Consider the following 16,364-nt stretch of genomic DNA (forward strand, 5'->3'; position numbering starts at 1 on the left):
GTATTTCGTATAGGGTATACCTCCATTCCGAGAAAGTCAGAGACTGCATTAAAATTTAAAACTTTCGGTTCTGTAAACTATATGCAACTTATTATGTCAGTATATACCATGTTGTATTTTTGTGTGTGCTGAAAATGTATATTACACGCTTAATATCAATTCCTGTTGACTTTCTGCTTCTATTCAAATTGTCTATTTTATCCCTAACTACATGTAGTATCGTTATTATGTTCCATGTTCCAATTTACTCTGTCTGATAACATGGAAGATTATTGTTATTATTATTATTATTTATTCGGCATTCAATCACAAATATACTACATTTTTCGAAATCAGAACATACACACTTCTAGAACACACATTACCTTTTTTAAACAATTACTCAACATCACACATGCATGTATAAAAATGACATTCACTGCTCACTTTTCTCATACACCCACGATAATCATGCAATGTTTTCTGTCGTCACTCAATAATCCCCCCCCCCTCCCTCTGTGTCTTTTTTCCCTTCCTGCAGTGCTTGAGCGTCATAAACTCCAACACACCGACGATAATCAATCCGCTGGCGCAGGTAAATCCCCTCACTGCCTGTCAGCGGCTGAGTATCTGTCCTGGTGGGGCCGATGCAGCCGAGAGAATACCTTAGAAATGCACCCGAAGCAACTTTCTCTATCCATTAGACGCTGTAACCTCTGTATAATAAGTGCGACGCATCAAGTTTACAAGTGGTTCAGCCGCCATCTGATATGTGCAGTTCCAGATGCTGAGTGGAATTTATCGCTATTTCTATAGCTTCGAGTTGAAGAAGAGACTGAGGCAGCTGTAGATATATGTTTATATAGTAAGAATACTTTATTCATTTATCACATACTCAAGAGATAATGTATGAACATACGCACACTGTGCTCTGGGTCGTCAGACCAGCTTAGATACAATCGTCACATCTGATGCCTTTATCTACACACTGATGAAGGTTTACACGCTAATGAAGCTGAATGCATTATACTGGTTTTTGTTTCCCTTTTGACAGAATAATCTTCTTTCCCGGACACGAGTTTCTACAAATTTCCTTGTTGTCTTTGAATCGTTTGTGGCTATCAAAAGCTGCCTTATATTTAACCAACTAAAATTCATGTAGGTGGAATCCTGTTTAATTCTTTAGCGTTGGCACAATCTTTATGACAAACAGCACCAAGACGAACGGTATCTATAATTAGTCTTACAAGAAATGAGAACCAGTTTAAATTTATCGAAATAACATCAGGTTTTGTGTCTTTACGTGATTGTAACTTTTCTCTGCACGGTTCCGATTAAAAACAAAGAAAAAAAAACCAGACCAATCTTTCCTGTGCAATCATTATCTTGTGTATGTTTAGAATACTCAAAGGTAAGAAGTGGGAGGATTTGAATTCGGAAGTCAAAATATTTATTCATTGCCCATTGCCCTTGCATAACTTTAATCTTGCAAAGAGCGAGAATTACGGGTAAAGATAGATATACGGGCAAAGATAGATTGAGAGACGAGGAGAGCGAAATAAAAAGAGAAGCTCACGGCAACTTTTGTCATGTTTTTACAAAGACGACGTGGTTATAGATTCTACCATAAGAAAAGAAGATCCAGAGAGGCTCTTTTTGTTAAACTCCTAAGATACCAAATATATGGAATAATTGTGGTACCGATTAGCACGCTTTGTCTCTGTGAATCTTTCAAAGAACTGGGGCAATACGAAGTCTTGAATCATTTGTCCGTCCATCTGTGAGGTAGATCTAGTTTGGTACAGTGACAATACAAATCTATCTATATCATATCTACATTTATAATCTACACATGTTGAGAATTCACGAATTAGCTCCACGGAGAAATGAAGAAATAAACTGGTAATGCATTTTGCCAAAAAAGAATGAGTCGAATAAGTTCTTACATTCATATCTAACATACGTATATATCTTGTGGCGGCATCAAAGTAGGCTCAAAATTAATAATGCTGTTGTGAATCCATCTTCTGAACCTCCTTGATGCAACGTACTTATCCATACAATAATACAAGTTGCCTCTTCAGGAACACAAAGTTTGCGCCCAACATAAGATCTTTCTCTATAATTATGTTCATAGGGCTTTAAATTTTGCTGATACAAACTGCGTCATCGCTTACAAATATTGAAACAAACACACAGAAAAACAAAATTTAAAGAAAACGTTTGGAGTAAATAGACAGGTTAAAGAAATATGAAGCAATTAGTTCACGGCTTTCGAAGTTCTGTTCCATTGTAATCGTTTGGCGTGCAGACGTCGAGAAGCTTTTGACAAATTTCGTCTGGTTTCTGCCCGGGAAATAGAGAGAAAGAGCAATCGTCTGAGAATATGAAAATAATTGAGAGACAGAATTAACTGATAAATTCGACCAAAAAAAAAAAAAAAGAAGCCCAGTTTCGAGCAGAAAGAGATAGAGAGAATGATAGATAAAAATATAAAAAAAGATCCCGTGACATATTGTACGAGATATGGAGCATAAGAAATAACCAGCATTCAAACATATGGATTGTGATTTTCGGCAAGGCATTGTGTACTCGATCTTGGATCCATACATCAAGTAGTATAGTAGCGTGAACGACGATAAATCATTCGTTAAATCTTATCACTTGAGACAAAAAGTATCGATGTTGAAACATAATCACTTTGTCTTTCGATGAAGTAAAACGCAACCGACATGCTGAAGAATTCTGACTGAGCCAGAACACTGTAATGCTTACCAAAATACCAAGTATGGACGCATACACTTTCCTTACGTCTATTGAGATGGCAAGCTTGCAGTTTTTAATGTCTGTGGGATCGGTAAAGAAGTCATGACACGGATCTATGAAGAACTGTGATACCTGTAAGATATAAGTAGTATATACCAGGAGAGAGAGAGAGAGTAGAGAGAGATAAAGAGAGTGATTGAAAACTTGAAGGGCAAATTAGGCAAGATCGTCATTATGATCATTCAAAAAACAAACAACTGACTGCATTCAATTTGTGGTAGGTTTAATGCAGAAAAGTATGAATAAATTCAAATTTGAATTTGACTTGAAATACATGTTGTATCACGACACAGTCGATTTCCTGTAAAAGATAGCAATTACGTTTAAAAGGCTATCATAATCTACCATTGACGCCTTGTTTGATCGGCATCTTTATTTATTCAGTCGTTTATTAAGTTTCCACACGAAGTCAATTTGTAAAACAAATCTGCAGATCAACGAAAACTAAAAGATAGTTGAAAATTCACTGAATATACAGACTGAACTTCAATAACATTTCATGATACAGAATGGATTTAAATCATTCTATAGTATAAATATGTAGCATTCATATCGGTGAATTAAGATAATGTATCCCCATGGGGAAAACTACGGATTTGAAATGATTGTTACACTTTCTTGACATTCTATTTCATATTTTTGAGTATAAACCTATTATTGGAAAATTGTGAGACGATGACATTATGGTCTCATCTCATGTGCATATTACATAATCGTGACCGACATCACGTATTTCCTAATACATAATGGGCTTCTACAAATAATTCACGATTGTAAATATTGTCCGGTTATGAAAAAATGGGACTTTGCGATTTCCTTTAAGTTACCTTGAACTCCCTTGACTCCTCCCCATTAAAATGTGCTTTTAAAGAATGTAACCAGAGACGATCTAGACTCTGTGGACAAAATTAATGTATGAACTCACTGCGGACTTTTCCACGAGCAAGGCATACACGACGTTGGTGACAAGCTGCTTGCAGGTGCGACACGCCAGCGTCCAGTTTACTCCATTCTCGAAGATGACGGGCGAGGGTACATTGTCCTGAGACGTGTGCTCAGAAATAGGCAAACACTGCACGACTTCTCACACCCACAGCACAGGCAAGACGAAGAATATAATAATGACAACAAAAACAAATAAATAAACTAAAAATGTACATAAACCTATACATACAAGCATGAAATGGGAGCGTTAAAGGCATTTTTTTTTTTTGGCAGGGTCACAACATCAATATATACAAATTGTAAGCTGCAGTCCTCACTGCTCTTCCAGAGTGCGCTTTTATCAACAGTACCCTGGGATAGGCTTGGTAAAACATCTTGTATTCGGGTATAAGAACCGGGCGGGATTCGAACTCATGACCTGCTTTTAACGGCAGGTAGCCGTAGAGCTTCTTCACCACGGTGCTTTTGCAACATTAAAATACACTCTAATTCTATATTTCTCAGTGAAAGCAATTGCCGTGTCAGTATGCCGACAATAATGTTGCGATGTTACGTGAATTAATTTGAGTCAATTTTTGAGATCGTCCAAATGGTTTATGGAGACATGAATGCCCAAAAGTGGTCCAAAATGAAAGATAAGTATGTTTTATATTACAGGACAATGTGTTTCATCACAAAGTATTCATTTATTTATCCACTAAACCCTACTAAGAAAGACATGGGATTTCGGTTGCCTGCACGTTTTAATCTTCTTCTTTTCAGCTAACGTTGAATACATCATGGCCAAAAGAAAAGGAAGGTGGAATTGATGACAAATTTAGTCAAACGTGGTGTTGTGCTGCTGAGAAACAACTATAGTGGCGGTGCTGATGACGGTGAAAAAGATCGTCTGGTTTATTGTGATATGTTCTGAACAACAAAGAAAGATGTAAATTTTGATCGTCTCAATGGACATTATCATTGGATAGTTATAGATGACTAGCAACGGGCCTACTTTCTTGCAGAAAACGACAGCAAAGACAGACTTACCTGCACCAATGCCAAGAGCAATAGCAAGCAAAGCTAGGCGGGTGCCATCAGCCATTATGTCGATTCTCATATATAGACGTCCTGTGAAGCACAGGTCCCCCAACTTGCCAGTCTAGCTTTCGTGATATTACGTTTAATACGTTGATCGAGCCCAGGACTTCACGGTACCTCATTAGCCGATTCATGCACAAGCGAATTATCGAGGAGAACGTCTTATCTGATCACTGCCTTGAAATACAAGCTTTCCTAGAGGTACTCGCATAGATCAATGGATGGATCGTGTTCTTTAAAGAAGTTGCTCCACATTGTCGTCTGAACAAAAAACAGCAATAACCAAGATACAAAACAAGGCTTTTAAGGCTGCTCCCTGAAGCGCATACCTTTCACGGATGATTACAAACGGTAATGGATGAGCTGAGGGAACCTATCGGCAGATGTTATGGTTCTTCGGGGGAATCGATCTTCATTCGTCACCCACTTCGGTGCACTCGAAAATCCATCGGCAAATACATGACGACACCGAAGTGTACATGTATCTCCTCCAACCTCCCCAGTATTACGGTGAAAATTCTACGAGTAGACCACCGATCTCTACCCGAACAAGGATCAGTGTAGCGTGTTTGTCTTCTCATAATATCAATACAGTCTCTCTCAACTAATGCTTCAGTTGCTCATACTGCCCTGAACAAGTCTTATTCCTGTCACCGATGTTTAAAAAGATTGTGTAGGATTGGTTGAGGTGAGGATTCAGCCTTTGACTTTTTGCAAGATACTTAGAAACCACTTTATGTATGATATTAAAGAGCATACTATTCTTAGAGAAATTCAAAGTTCATAAAGATGAACATCGGATTTGAAATGGCTGAGGTATCTATAAACATAGTAAAAAGCGATCCTAATAAACGATGGATCCCACCTTTTATTAGGATCGCTCTATTTCGGATATCTCAGCGATTTCAAAACCAATTTTAATCAAAGAAACTTTGAATTTCTCGTAGAATTATATTCTCTTTGTTCACCATTTCAACCGAAACTGAACGATCCTTTTTTGTGTGTGTGTGTCGGTCTGTCAGGATGACTATAATTCATCAGTGGCTACCTCAAGAGATCTGAACTGTAATGCCCTTGGGAGGAGCCCAGAAAATTTCGTAATCATTTGAGAACCTGACTCGATCGCCCATGAAAGAAGAGAAAGAGACAAATAAATGAACTATAATATCTCACCAAGCATCACGCGAACATGCTACAAATACGAAATCTAGCTCCCACCTGACCCTATTACTACCATCAGGGAACAATGTGTGCATTTCGAAATACAGAGTGGAATCTATCTTTATTACATCTATATACAATTGTAGCTCTAATTTCAAGAAGAGAATCAGACGTCTGTGAATATAAGCTTAGAAAGGAAAGTTTATTCATCTTTCATACATTCCAGAGATAAATATGCATATATACATGGAAATATATCGGTTGTAAAGTAATTGGAACACCTGTTTCTGTCAAAAGTGTCTCACAAACATTTTAAACATGCTTTCCTGTTTTGATCTCATCATGACTGCCGACAGCTAACCTGAATAACAACATGGCGCATTGAAAAATATAACAACTATACATGCGCACCGGCATACGCAAAAGAATAAGCCAGCACGGAGCTAGCTCATTGGTACATTGGTACGACTGACCCGTCCCTTTTTTTCTCAGTCTGTTATGGGCACCTCACTCATTTTAAGAGAGACATAATGCATATGCTTTACGTAACAATTTATGGAATTAATCCGTCCTGTTGAGACAAAGAATGAACTTACGTAGGATAGACCAGATGACATAATTACTCTCTAAAAACAATCGAGTGGAAATATTCACTCATATAAGAGTGAATACAAAAAAAGAGTGAATTTAGAGTAAAATTGGAGTGAATTTTGAGTGAAAATGTTCATGACCTCAGGGATCACTCCAAAATCTTCGAGTGATCCCTGAGGTCACTCCAAAATGAGTGAAAATGAACATTTTCACTCAAAATTCACTCCAATTTCATTCTAAATTCACTCTTTTTTTGTATTCACTCTTTTAAGAGTGAATATTTTCACTCGATTTTTTTTTAGAGAGTATGATCCGTCAATTAACACTTGCGAAAGCATCCACTTCATTACTTTTCATTGAATGTATTAACAGTATCTTTCTATTGACATTGCCAAATACCCTTTTTGCTGTTAGGTGGGTGTGCTGGCAAGCAAGCACCATTTATAAGGATTACATGAATGATCACCACATCACAGATGCTTATCCCAGTGAATTAAAAAAACCAACATGTCTGTTAGTACGACTCAATGACCCCTTTTTTTTTCTGCTCATGCGCAAAGTGGAACTGCGAACTGAATTATACAGATGTACCCCTCTCAAATCAAGAAAAAAAAATGCACGCACAGTATAATCTGTTGTAGTGTATATATAAGAAAATCATCACTCAGCCAATTTCTTTTGCCAAATGCACTAGAGAAAGCAAATAGTTTGGCAGGTTGATTGTGATTTGCAATCTAATATTACCATTTTTGCACATCATTTCAGAGTAATCATGGACAGCAACGGTAGAAGACAAAATAGGCCAATGTGATAGTAAATGTAGGTCCACGACGCAACGTACTCCTTATGTAACCGTGCGTCACAAAATCAACAAAAAGTTGCACGCCCTGATTTTACGTGAGGACTCAAAATAGGTGAACCTGTCAACTTAGTTAATTTTTAGTTTTTCATATTTTCTGAAAGAAGAATTCTTCCTTTTATACATCATTTCAAAGTTTGGAAATCATAAAACGAAATGGGTTTACGAGAGTCCATCAGAATTGAGTTACTAAGTTTTCTCCTGCAGAATCTGCTCTAACTAAATATCCATGTTTGGCGACTTTTTGTTGGTTTTGTGATGCAGGGCCACAAATTAAAAACAAACAAACAAACAGAAAGCCAAAAAAAAAAAAAAAAAAAACACCTAAAAACTAAAAACCTTCAGGAGCAAACAGGTGGCGCCCACATATACGACCTTTCGATTATAGGGCCTCTTTGTGATACAAACTGCGTCATCGCTTACAAAGACAAAGACAAACAAAACCTAAGAAAAGTTTTGGAGAAAAGACAAGAACTATGAAGCAATCATAGTTCACGGCTTTCAAGGTTCTGTTCCATTGTAGGCGTTTGGTGGGCAGACGTCGAGAAGCTTTTGACAAATCTCGTCTGGTTTCTGCCCAGGAAAGAGAGAAAGAAAGTGCAATCGTCTGAGATTTTATTACAATTGAGAGACAGAAATGATGGAAAATTGATTAAATAGTCAACGCAAATATCAGAAGTGACTTAAAGAAGAGAGAAAGATTAAAAATAGATTGACTGATAATTGAAAGAGTTGTTGAATGATAGAGAGATGACATAAAGGACGCCACAACTTGCCGAAGTGATGGAGAATTTATCTAAAAATTTGCACAATCAAAATAATGGCATGTCTATCGCGGTATCAATATCAAAATCGTAAGCAATGTCACCAAATTGATGGCAAAGAATCCTATAGTCCCATGATGCGCAATGTCACTGAAAGGTCACTAAAATACAATGAATCATTCGTTAAATTTCCTTCACTTGGCCCAATGAATATGGAAGAATTATCACTTTGACTTCGGTTGTAACGTATAATGTAAAACGCCATCGACATGTTGAAGAATTCTGAAAGAGCAAAAACACTTCATACTCACCAAAACACGAAGCGCGATCGTGTAAAATAAATTTACATCAATCGAGATCGCAACCTTGCAGTTGCTTATGTCTGTGAGGTCGGTAAAGAAATCATTACACGGGTCGATGAAGAACTTTGATACCTGTAAGATTTTAAAAGTAATTACGGATGGAGAAGAGAGAAAGGGAAGAGAAAGGGAGGGAGAGAGGGGAAGGCAAGATAGATTTACGCTAGACACATTCGGATGCCATGAAGCATGGAGAAAAGTACAAGTTTCTATAATGATAGACTGAGATATGAAATGTTGTCGATGTACAACAATTCCTGCATGAAAGGGTAATAGCAACGGATTTATGACAGCAGACAACATATTTGTTATCACTGTCTTTTTTCCTGAGTACGTAAAATGTTTTAATAATCTTTTTAATTTGTATCTGATATCTTCTCTTATATTTTGGCGTTTGAATTAAAAGAAGAATCGTAAACCGAGGATATCGCCTCAGCCCACGTGCATGTACACACTGTAAAAACATCGGTGTTAGATTTAACACTACGGGTGTTAAATCTAACACCGATCAAACTTCAATAAAGGACCACACCCACAGGTGTTGGAAATGCACTGTGATGGTGTTGAAAAGTGTTCACCTGACACTTCGTGGTGTTAATTTGACACTGTACCTGGTGTTATTTTGACACTGTACTGGTATTAATTCAAAAATGACACCACGTGGTGTTGATTTGATATTTGTTGGTGTTAATATCAATGGTTTAACACCCGTCCAGCTTCAATAAGAGACCACACCAGCTGGTGTTACTTTGGTGTAAATTTGTTTTCACATTTTTTCAAAAATCTAGTATTTTAATGTAAAATTCTTGATCGTCTTGTTTAAATTAAAAATCAACAAGAAGTGCAGTTACTAAGAAACTCTTCAAAAAACAGTTTAAAATTTGGAAATGACACCCGGAGGTGTTAATTTAACACCATAAATGAGCACCGAAAATTTAACACCAGCTCGGTGTTCACTATTTAACACCGGACTTTTTGCAGTGCACTTAGTATAACGTAATCTTGATGGGTATCACTTATTTTCGAAAACCCATGACATTTCCTCAACTTTACTTTGCCCAATCGTGATGAAACTTTCACTGTTCTTAAACTAGGACTTGAGTTTTCTTGAACAGAAAGTACGACTAGACTTCCATAAGTACCCCCCCCCCGATAAAATTAAAAAAAAAATAAGAAGAAAATATATTTAGTCAAGAAATAGATTTATGTCTATGTCTATAAGAAGAAACAGTGGTTAAACTCTGTGGACAAACAATGTGTGAACTCACTGCGGACTTTTCGACGAGCAAGGCATACACGGCGTTGGTGACAAGCTGCTTGCAGGTCCGGCACGCCAGTGTCCAGTCCACCTCATTATCGAAGAAGACGTGCGAGAGTTCGTGGTCTTCAGAATTTCGCTCAGAAATGGGTAAACACTGTACGACTGCTATCACCCACAGACAAGGAAAAGCAGGCCATAATTATGTACACAATTAAACAAATTGAATGAAATATTGCATAGACGCATACACACAAAAACAATAGGGGTGGGTTAACGGCATGGATTTTGCAGTTTCACAAGACCAGTGTCCAGAATAGAAGAAATCGCCGTTGTCAACAGTACCTCAGGACGGGCTGGATAAAAAGTAAAACACCTTATCTTCCGGGTGAAACACAAGGCAAGATTCGAACTCATATGTACCGTAGAGCTTCTTCACCGTGGTACTCTTACGGTTCTGAGTGAAATCAATAGCTCTTTCAGCATGTCGACAATAATGTATTTCGAACGTAGGCCCTACGTGCATTTTTGAAAGTAGGACTACTTAAATCGTCTGAGGAGAATGGTTTAAGAAGGCCATGCCCGAAAGTGATCAAATGCGAAAGATTTGTCTGTTATATACCATACATGTAAGATGACACTGTAACTGATCAGGGGTGGATTCAGGATTCCGTAAATCGGGGGGGGGGGGGGGGGAGGCAATATTTCTGGTGCTACCTTCGAATCGAATTTCATCTCATTTTTTCTCTTTTTATTTCTTTTGTTTTAACCGCAAATAAACAGGGGGCTCGCGCCCGGTGCTCCCCCCTCTGGATCCGCCACTGCTGATCGCTGAATATTCGTTTATTCACTTTTGATAAAAGATATTAAAGGAGCATTCCGGACGATTTTCATAATTTCACATCATGTAGTACATAAATCAACAGCTCCATGTATGGATCTGTGGAATTAATTGTGGTCCTTGAGCAGAGAAACCAATAAATTGAAAATCTTAATCAAATTACACTGAACAGTAATGATGACATCAGAGCCTCATATATTTCAGAAATGTAGCAGTGTAATTCCATTACAATACTGCTTGCTCAACAAGTTCACCTGTGAAAAATCCATGCATACTTTCTTCTTTTATTCCGCTTCCTTGAGCTCCAACTCATACATTCTTATGGTGAGGCTGTCATGTCATCATCCTTGTTCATTGCAATTCATAATAAATTTTGAAAACATTCTCATTACTTATCTCAATCGCTATAAATTCTGAAACTCTGCACTCAGTTTGACTAATTTATAGTTGTTCAAATGTAAAAGTCTGAAAATCATCCGGAGGTCCCCTTTAAGAAAAGAGCATGATTTCAAGTACACATATACCGAATATTATTTATTACTTTTCCGAATCCTCTCTGCAACCGGCATTAGTTGATATTCCATACCAACAAGAAAATGAAGTTGCGTGATTGAAAATCACCTGGTCTGGTAGAAACGGGCTGGTGTCTGTAGTTGAAACGACCATAGTCTGACACTGAGTTCAAACGATGTTGTCTGCACACTCAGCTGTCCCTTACCAAAACTTTTAAGGGGTGAATTTTTGATCAACTCCATTAAATAATTAGTTCACATGAACAACGGGCTTATCACACTTTCTTGCAGAAAACAGCAGCAAAGAGTCTTACCTGTACCAATGCCAAGGACAATGGCGAGCAAAAGTGTAGGAGTGCCACCAGCCATAATGTCGATTCTCAAGCGTTCTGTTATTCGCATGTAACCCACCCTGCCAGTCTAGCTTTCGTGATACACCCTTTTCTTAAGCCTTACATTGCAAGGTGCCTCACTATACTCTTCGTGAAAAGCGCATTATCATGGAGAACGTCTAATCAGATTACTCCCCCGAAATACAAGCTTTCCTAAAAAGTATTAGCATAGATCAGTGAAAGGAACATGCTGTCAGACAAGTTGGTCTACACTCATCTGAAGAAAAAAAAAACACAAAAAACGAAATGGGGCTAAGACAGTATACTGCTCTCAGAAGCTTACCCTTATTCACAGGTGACTGCAAAAGGCAATGGAAGAGTTTCCTGAGGGAACCTATTGACAGATACTATATGGTTCTTCAATTGGAGTAATCTTTATTCTTGGTCCTACCGCGGTATTCATTCGAAAACAGCGACTAGAGCAAGTCTAGAACGCGATAGATTGAATATCGACCCTTATATTACATGCAATACATTTCAACGCTAAATGTAATATCGACCCCAAACCCCAAATATAATACTTTTTAACTGTAAATGAAATAATCAAGTGAAACCTAAATGCATTACTTTTTTTTGAAGCAAATGTAATAAACGGAGGCAATCCTAAATGTACCATATTTCAACCCTGAATTTGACATCGACCCTAAAATTTAATGGAATACATTTCAACCCCTAAACGAAGCAAATTTAACCTAAAATGATATCATCTAGTCAGTGCTAATTTGGGATCGATGTTACAATATTAGAATTGAAAGGTATACATTTAGGGTCGATATTAAATTTATCGTTATCACATTTTAAGGTCGACCGTAATCTATACTCCAGAAATGTCTTAGCAAGGCGGAACGTAATATCGACGCTACATGTAATAATCAAGTAAACCTGTAAATGAAAGTGTAAATATCACATTACAGTTGAAATGTATTACATCTAGGTTCGATGTGTCAGTCTACATTGAGTGGTGACTGTGTCACCCCTCGAAGAAATAACACCGCTTAATAGAATATTGACCCTAAATTTACAACGTTTCAACTCCAAGTGCAATTAATGAGAGTTGAAAAGTATCACATTTAGGGTTAACTTGTCTTTTCTATTTCTTCTTTCGTATGATTGTTTTCAGGAAGAGAAGCTAAAGACGTGCGTCCACGTTGGCCAGTCAGCTAACGAGGGCATCCCCAGTTGTTGTTTTCTGTTTAAACTGTTATTTTGAAAATGTGTGTGTGTTGTTGTTTTTCTTTGGGATAAAAGCCAAGTTCTGTCTTATCTTACAATCCATGTTCATCAATGTATATCATAATGAAATTATTCCATCCGAATAAGAATTACGTGAAAGCTTGCCATTCCGATAGAACCATCTACAGCTGTATACCCCTCAGTAACAGGCAATAGAAATATATATTAGGCAAAATTACAGCAATCATGACGTAAACAGAAGTTTGTTGTAAAAGATAGATCCAGTGATAAAATGTTAAATACGACGAAACTGATGCGAGGCAAGACATGAACGCGTTTGAAGTAAATACGGTTAGGTTACTATACAACGCAATAAAATGTCATATGCGAAGGTCAAAGACTTTCTTTTTGAATATCGTGTGAAATAAAGAAATTTGGTCAAGATCTGCGTGAAGCTAAATGGAAGACTCGTCATTGATTAACATCATCATCTCATTTAATTTACATAACATTGTGACTAATGCTACTGTTTCTTCTAGACTGTTTTGATATGTACAGTTATTTCGAAAATTTGTTTAGAAATCAATAAATTGACAATGATTGACTCCTACTATTCCATTCGTTTTATTTCATTTTATATAAGAGAATAAGCTTGACTTTAAGGTGGGGTTGCTCTTTAAAAGCTCAATTAAACAACAATTTCCCAAGATTTAAGGGACCCCAAAATCTGAAATCCATTTGGAGCAGGTTAATTCCATTTTTATAGTTGCCATAACATCATAGACTTTTGAAACTAAAGGCTGGCTGAGGAAGTGGCACCGACAGCATGGATATCACGCGGTTCCCGGCGAAGATCCAAAATCCCGCCAACAACACCGGCACCCCTGCTCGCGTGCTATCATAGCAAGGATAAAGGAAGTGAGTAGCGTTGAATCAGAGTGGTAATGTTGCATAATACATAGCACTATGATCATAGTGACTCACGGGATACTTCCTCTTGTGTTTCCATTCGCAATTATTTTTGCAGGTAAAACAATATTACGTCTGCGTCACGCCTACGATTTTTTTTTTGATCACATATAATGCCCGACAGGGAGCGAAAACACAAATGGGGGTAAAAACACAAACAAAAACAAACAAACAAACAAACAAACAAACAAACAAACAAACAAAGTGAAGCAAAAACAAGACTAAAAATACTTACACACACACGCAAAGAAAGAAAGAAACAAACAAACAAAAAGCACAAATTGATACACGAAATTCGCTGCGTTAAACCAACGTTCTCAATAATTATGTCATCAGAAATACGCGTTTATACAGTACAATAAATTATTAATGAAATATACAATAATACAATACAGCTTAAGTGCTTAAAACAATAAGAGTTAATGAATTTGCTTAATCCCTAGAAGATGAGCTGTTAGTCGGGAGGTCAACCGTTGACATCAATTTCTGAGAAAGTGTCATAATCGATATTAAGAGATAATCATTTTCTATATTGGGTGCATGATTCATGGGCATGGGTGACACTTAACGGAAAACCGGTAGGCCTACAATTTCTATGTCAAGACTGCAGGTGTTGTAGATACGGTCAGATTAGTTTCTTCAAAATATTCAAAAAGAAATCAATTGAAAAATGAATTAGCTATATAAGCCATGTACTATTATAGTTTACAATTGTGTTTATGCAGAAGTATGTGTATGTACACAGCATAGTATGAGGAATGCATTAGGGACGGCATGTGAACAGTGTTATCATAATATTATACACCATCTATTAGATCCACTTCTAGTCACTGAATTTTGCGTTTGTTTCATCATCTTACTGCAAAGCATTCTTTCATTTTCTTTAGTTTTATGCGTCTCACTAGATCTTTTCTTTTCCTTTCTAAAAGGACTTCTGATTGTTCGCTGTAATCAATCTCAGATTAGAAATGACTAAAAGGGAAATTTGGCGCAATTTATGCTTATCTGGCTGAGAAATGGGGAAATTCTCACATTTCTGGATGTGTGTGTGTGTGTGTGTGTGTGTGTGTGTCTCAAATAAAAAGCTCGACGTTTCATACTGTGCATGAGCTTGTCGCAGGATCTTAGGAAGTATCCTTTCCACATCCTGATACTGCCTTACAAAGCCAATGCTGTCATTAGGAGGTTCTGTGGCACGTGATCGCTTGACCAGTGCCCTGGACAAGTATACTCACATGGTTCACAATAGTACGTCACAATTCTGCTAATTTCCTTCCTTACAGAATGACCCAATGATGTAATATTGTATAATAACCTTGTGGTAAAAGAACGAGCAGTGCCCGACAGACGTCAAGTTCTCATGTATATCTGCCAAGGCATCCCGTCAACAACGGTCAATGGACTGGACTGGCAGGTGACCTTGAGATGTCCTTCTCCACATCCGATGGCCGTAAAGCAAACCATCATTACTGATGCGGTCATCGGAAATGATCATCATTTACAAGATATTGGCCAGGTATTTCAACAAACAAGGTACTACTAAGTGATCTTATCTCATGAAACTTGTTACACTTTACAGGCACATCGAGCTCTCATGAAGTCAACTTGCGAACACATAATCACACACGTTACCACTGGTAGCCAAAAATTTTAGCACTAGCCATTCATTTCAAAATTGCGGTATGTAATAGCTCCATTAAATGCAAAGTAATATTTTCCAGTTGTAAAATGCTGAGGTGATGACATCTTGACATCACTCAACTTGTAAAGACGAGTGTGCGATTGTTACCAATAAAACTTTTTCGTGGAAACACGTGAAACTTCAAAATCCCAGAATGCCACTTCTGTCTAATTTTAAAGTGACTTTACAGTTGTTTATTTGATCGATCCTTCAAAGGCAACATCATTGCGGGCAGCATGGACAGAAGTGTGCTAATCATATGTTGGAGATGATGACAACAAATGACAACACAATTTCTGCAGGAGATGAACTCGACCAGACTTTGATGGTTTGGAGACAAAGTCTTAATGTTTTTTCGTCTTTTCAAATTGTCAGCGTTAACTATCTGAGACGGAAAGAGGCGGCGGTAGAATATTACCATAGACCAAGGAATAAAAATTGCGTGATCACTCACCTCGAGTTAATATTCATAGTAGGTACGATCTAGTCAGTTTTAACTTTGGCCGAGATATATTGCGTGATAACTCGCATCGAGTTAAAGGGAAGGTATATAGTATTGGTTGAGGAGAGAATTAGGCTTTTAACTTTATGTGAGATATTCAGAAACCACTTTATGAAATGTCAAGAAACATACAATTCTGAAAGGAATTCAACGTCTATTTGAGGAAAATCGGTTTTGAAATAGCTGAGATATCCAAAACAGAACAGAACAAAACAAAACAAAGCGATCCTAATAAAATGAGGGTTCCACCTTATATATGTAACGATTGCTTTGTTTTGGATATCTCAGCCATTTCAAAACCAATTTTCATCAAATAAACTGTGAATTCCTCTTAGAATTATGTGCTCTTTCATATTTCACAAGAGACTTCTCATTATGTTAAGAAAATCGTCATCAAAAAACGATTGAAACCTCAAACCCCATCTCAACGGAAACTGTACCATTCCTTTAATAGTTATAATAGGTACGATCT

Source organism: Diadema antillarum, unplaced genomic scaffold (assembly GCF_040938485.1).
Source record: "Diadema antillarum isolate AM-2024a unplaced genomic scaffold, OU_Dant_1.0 seq00000382_RagTag, whole genome shotgun sequence".
Lineage (NCBI taxonomy): Eukaryota > Metazoa > Echinodermata > Echinoidea > Diadematoida > Diadematidae > Diadema > Diadema antillarum.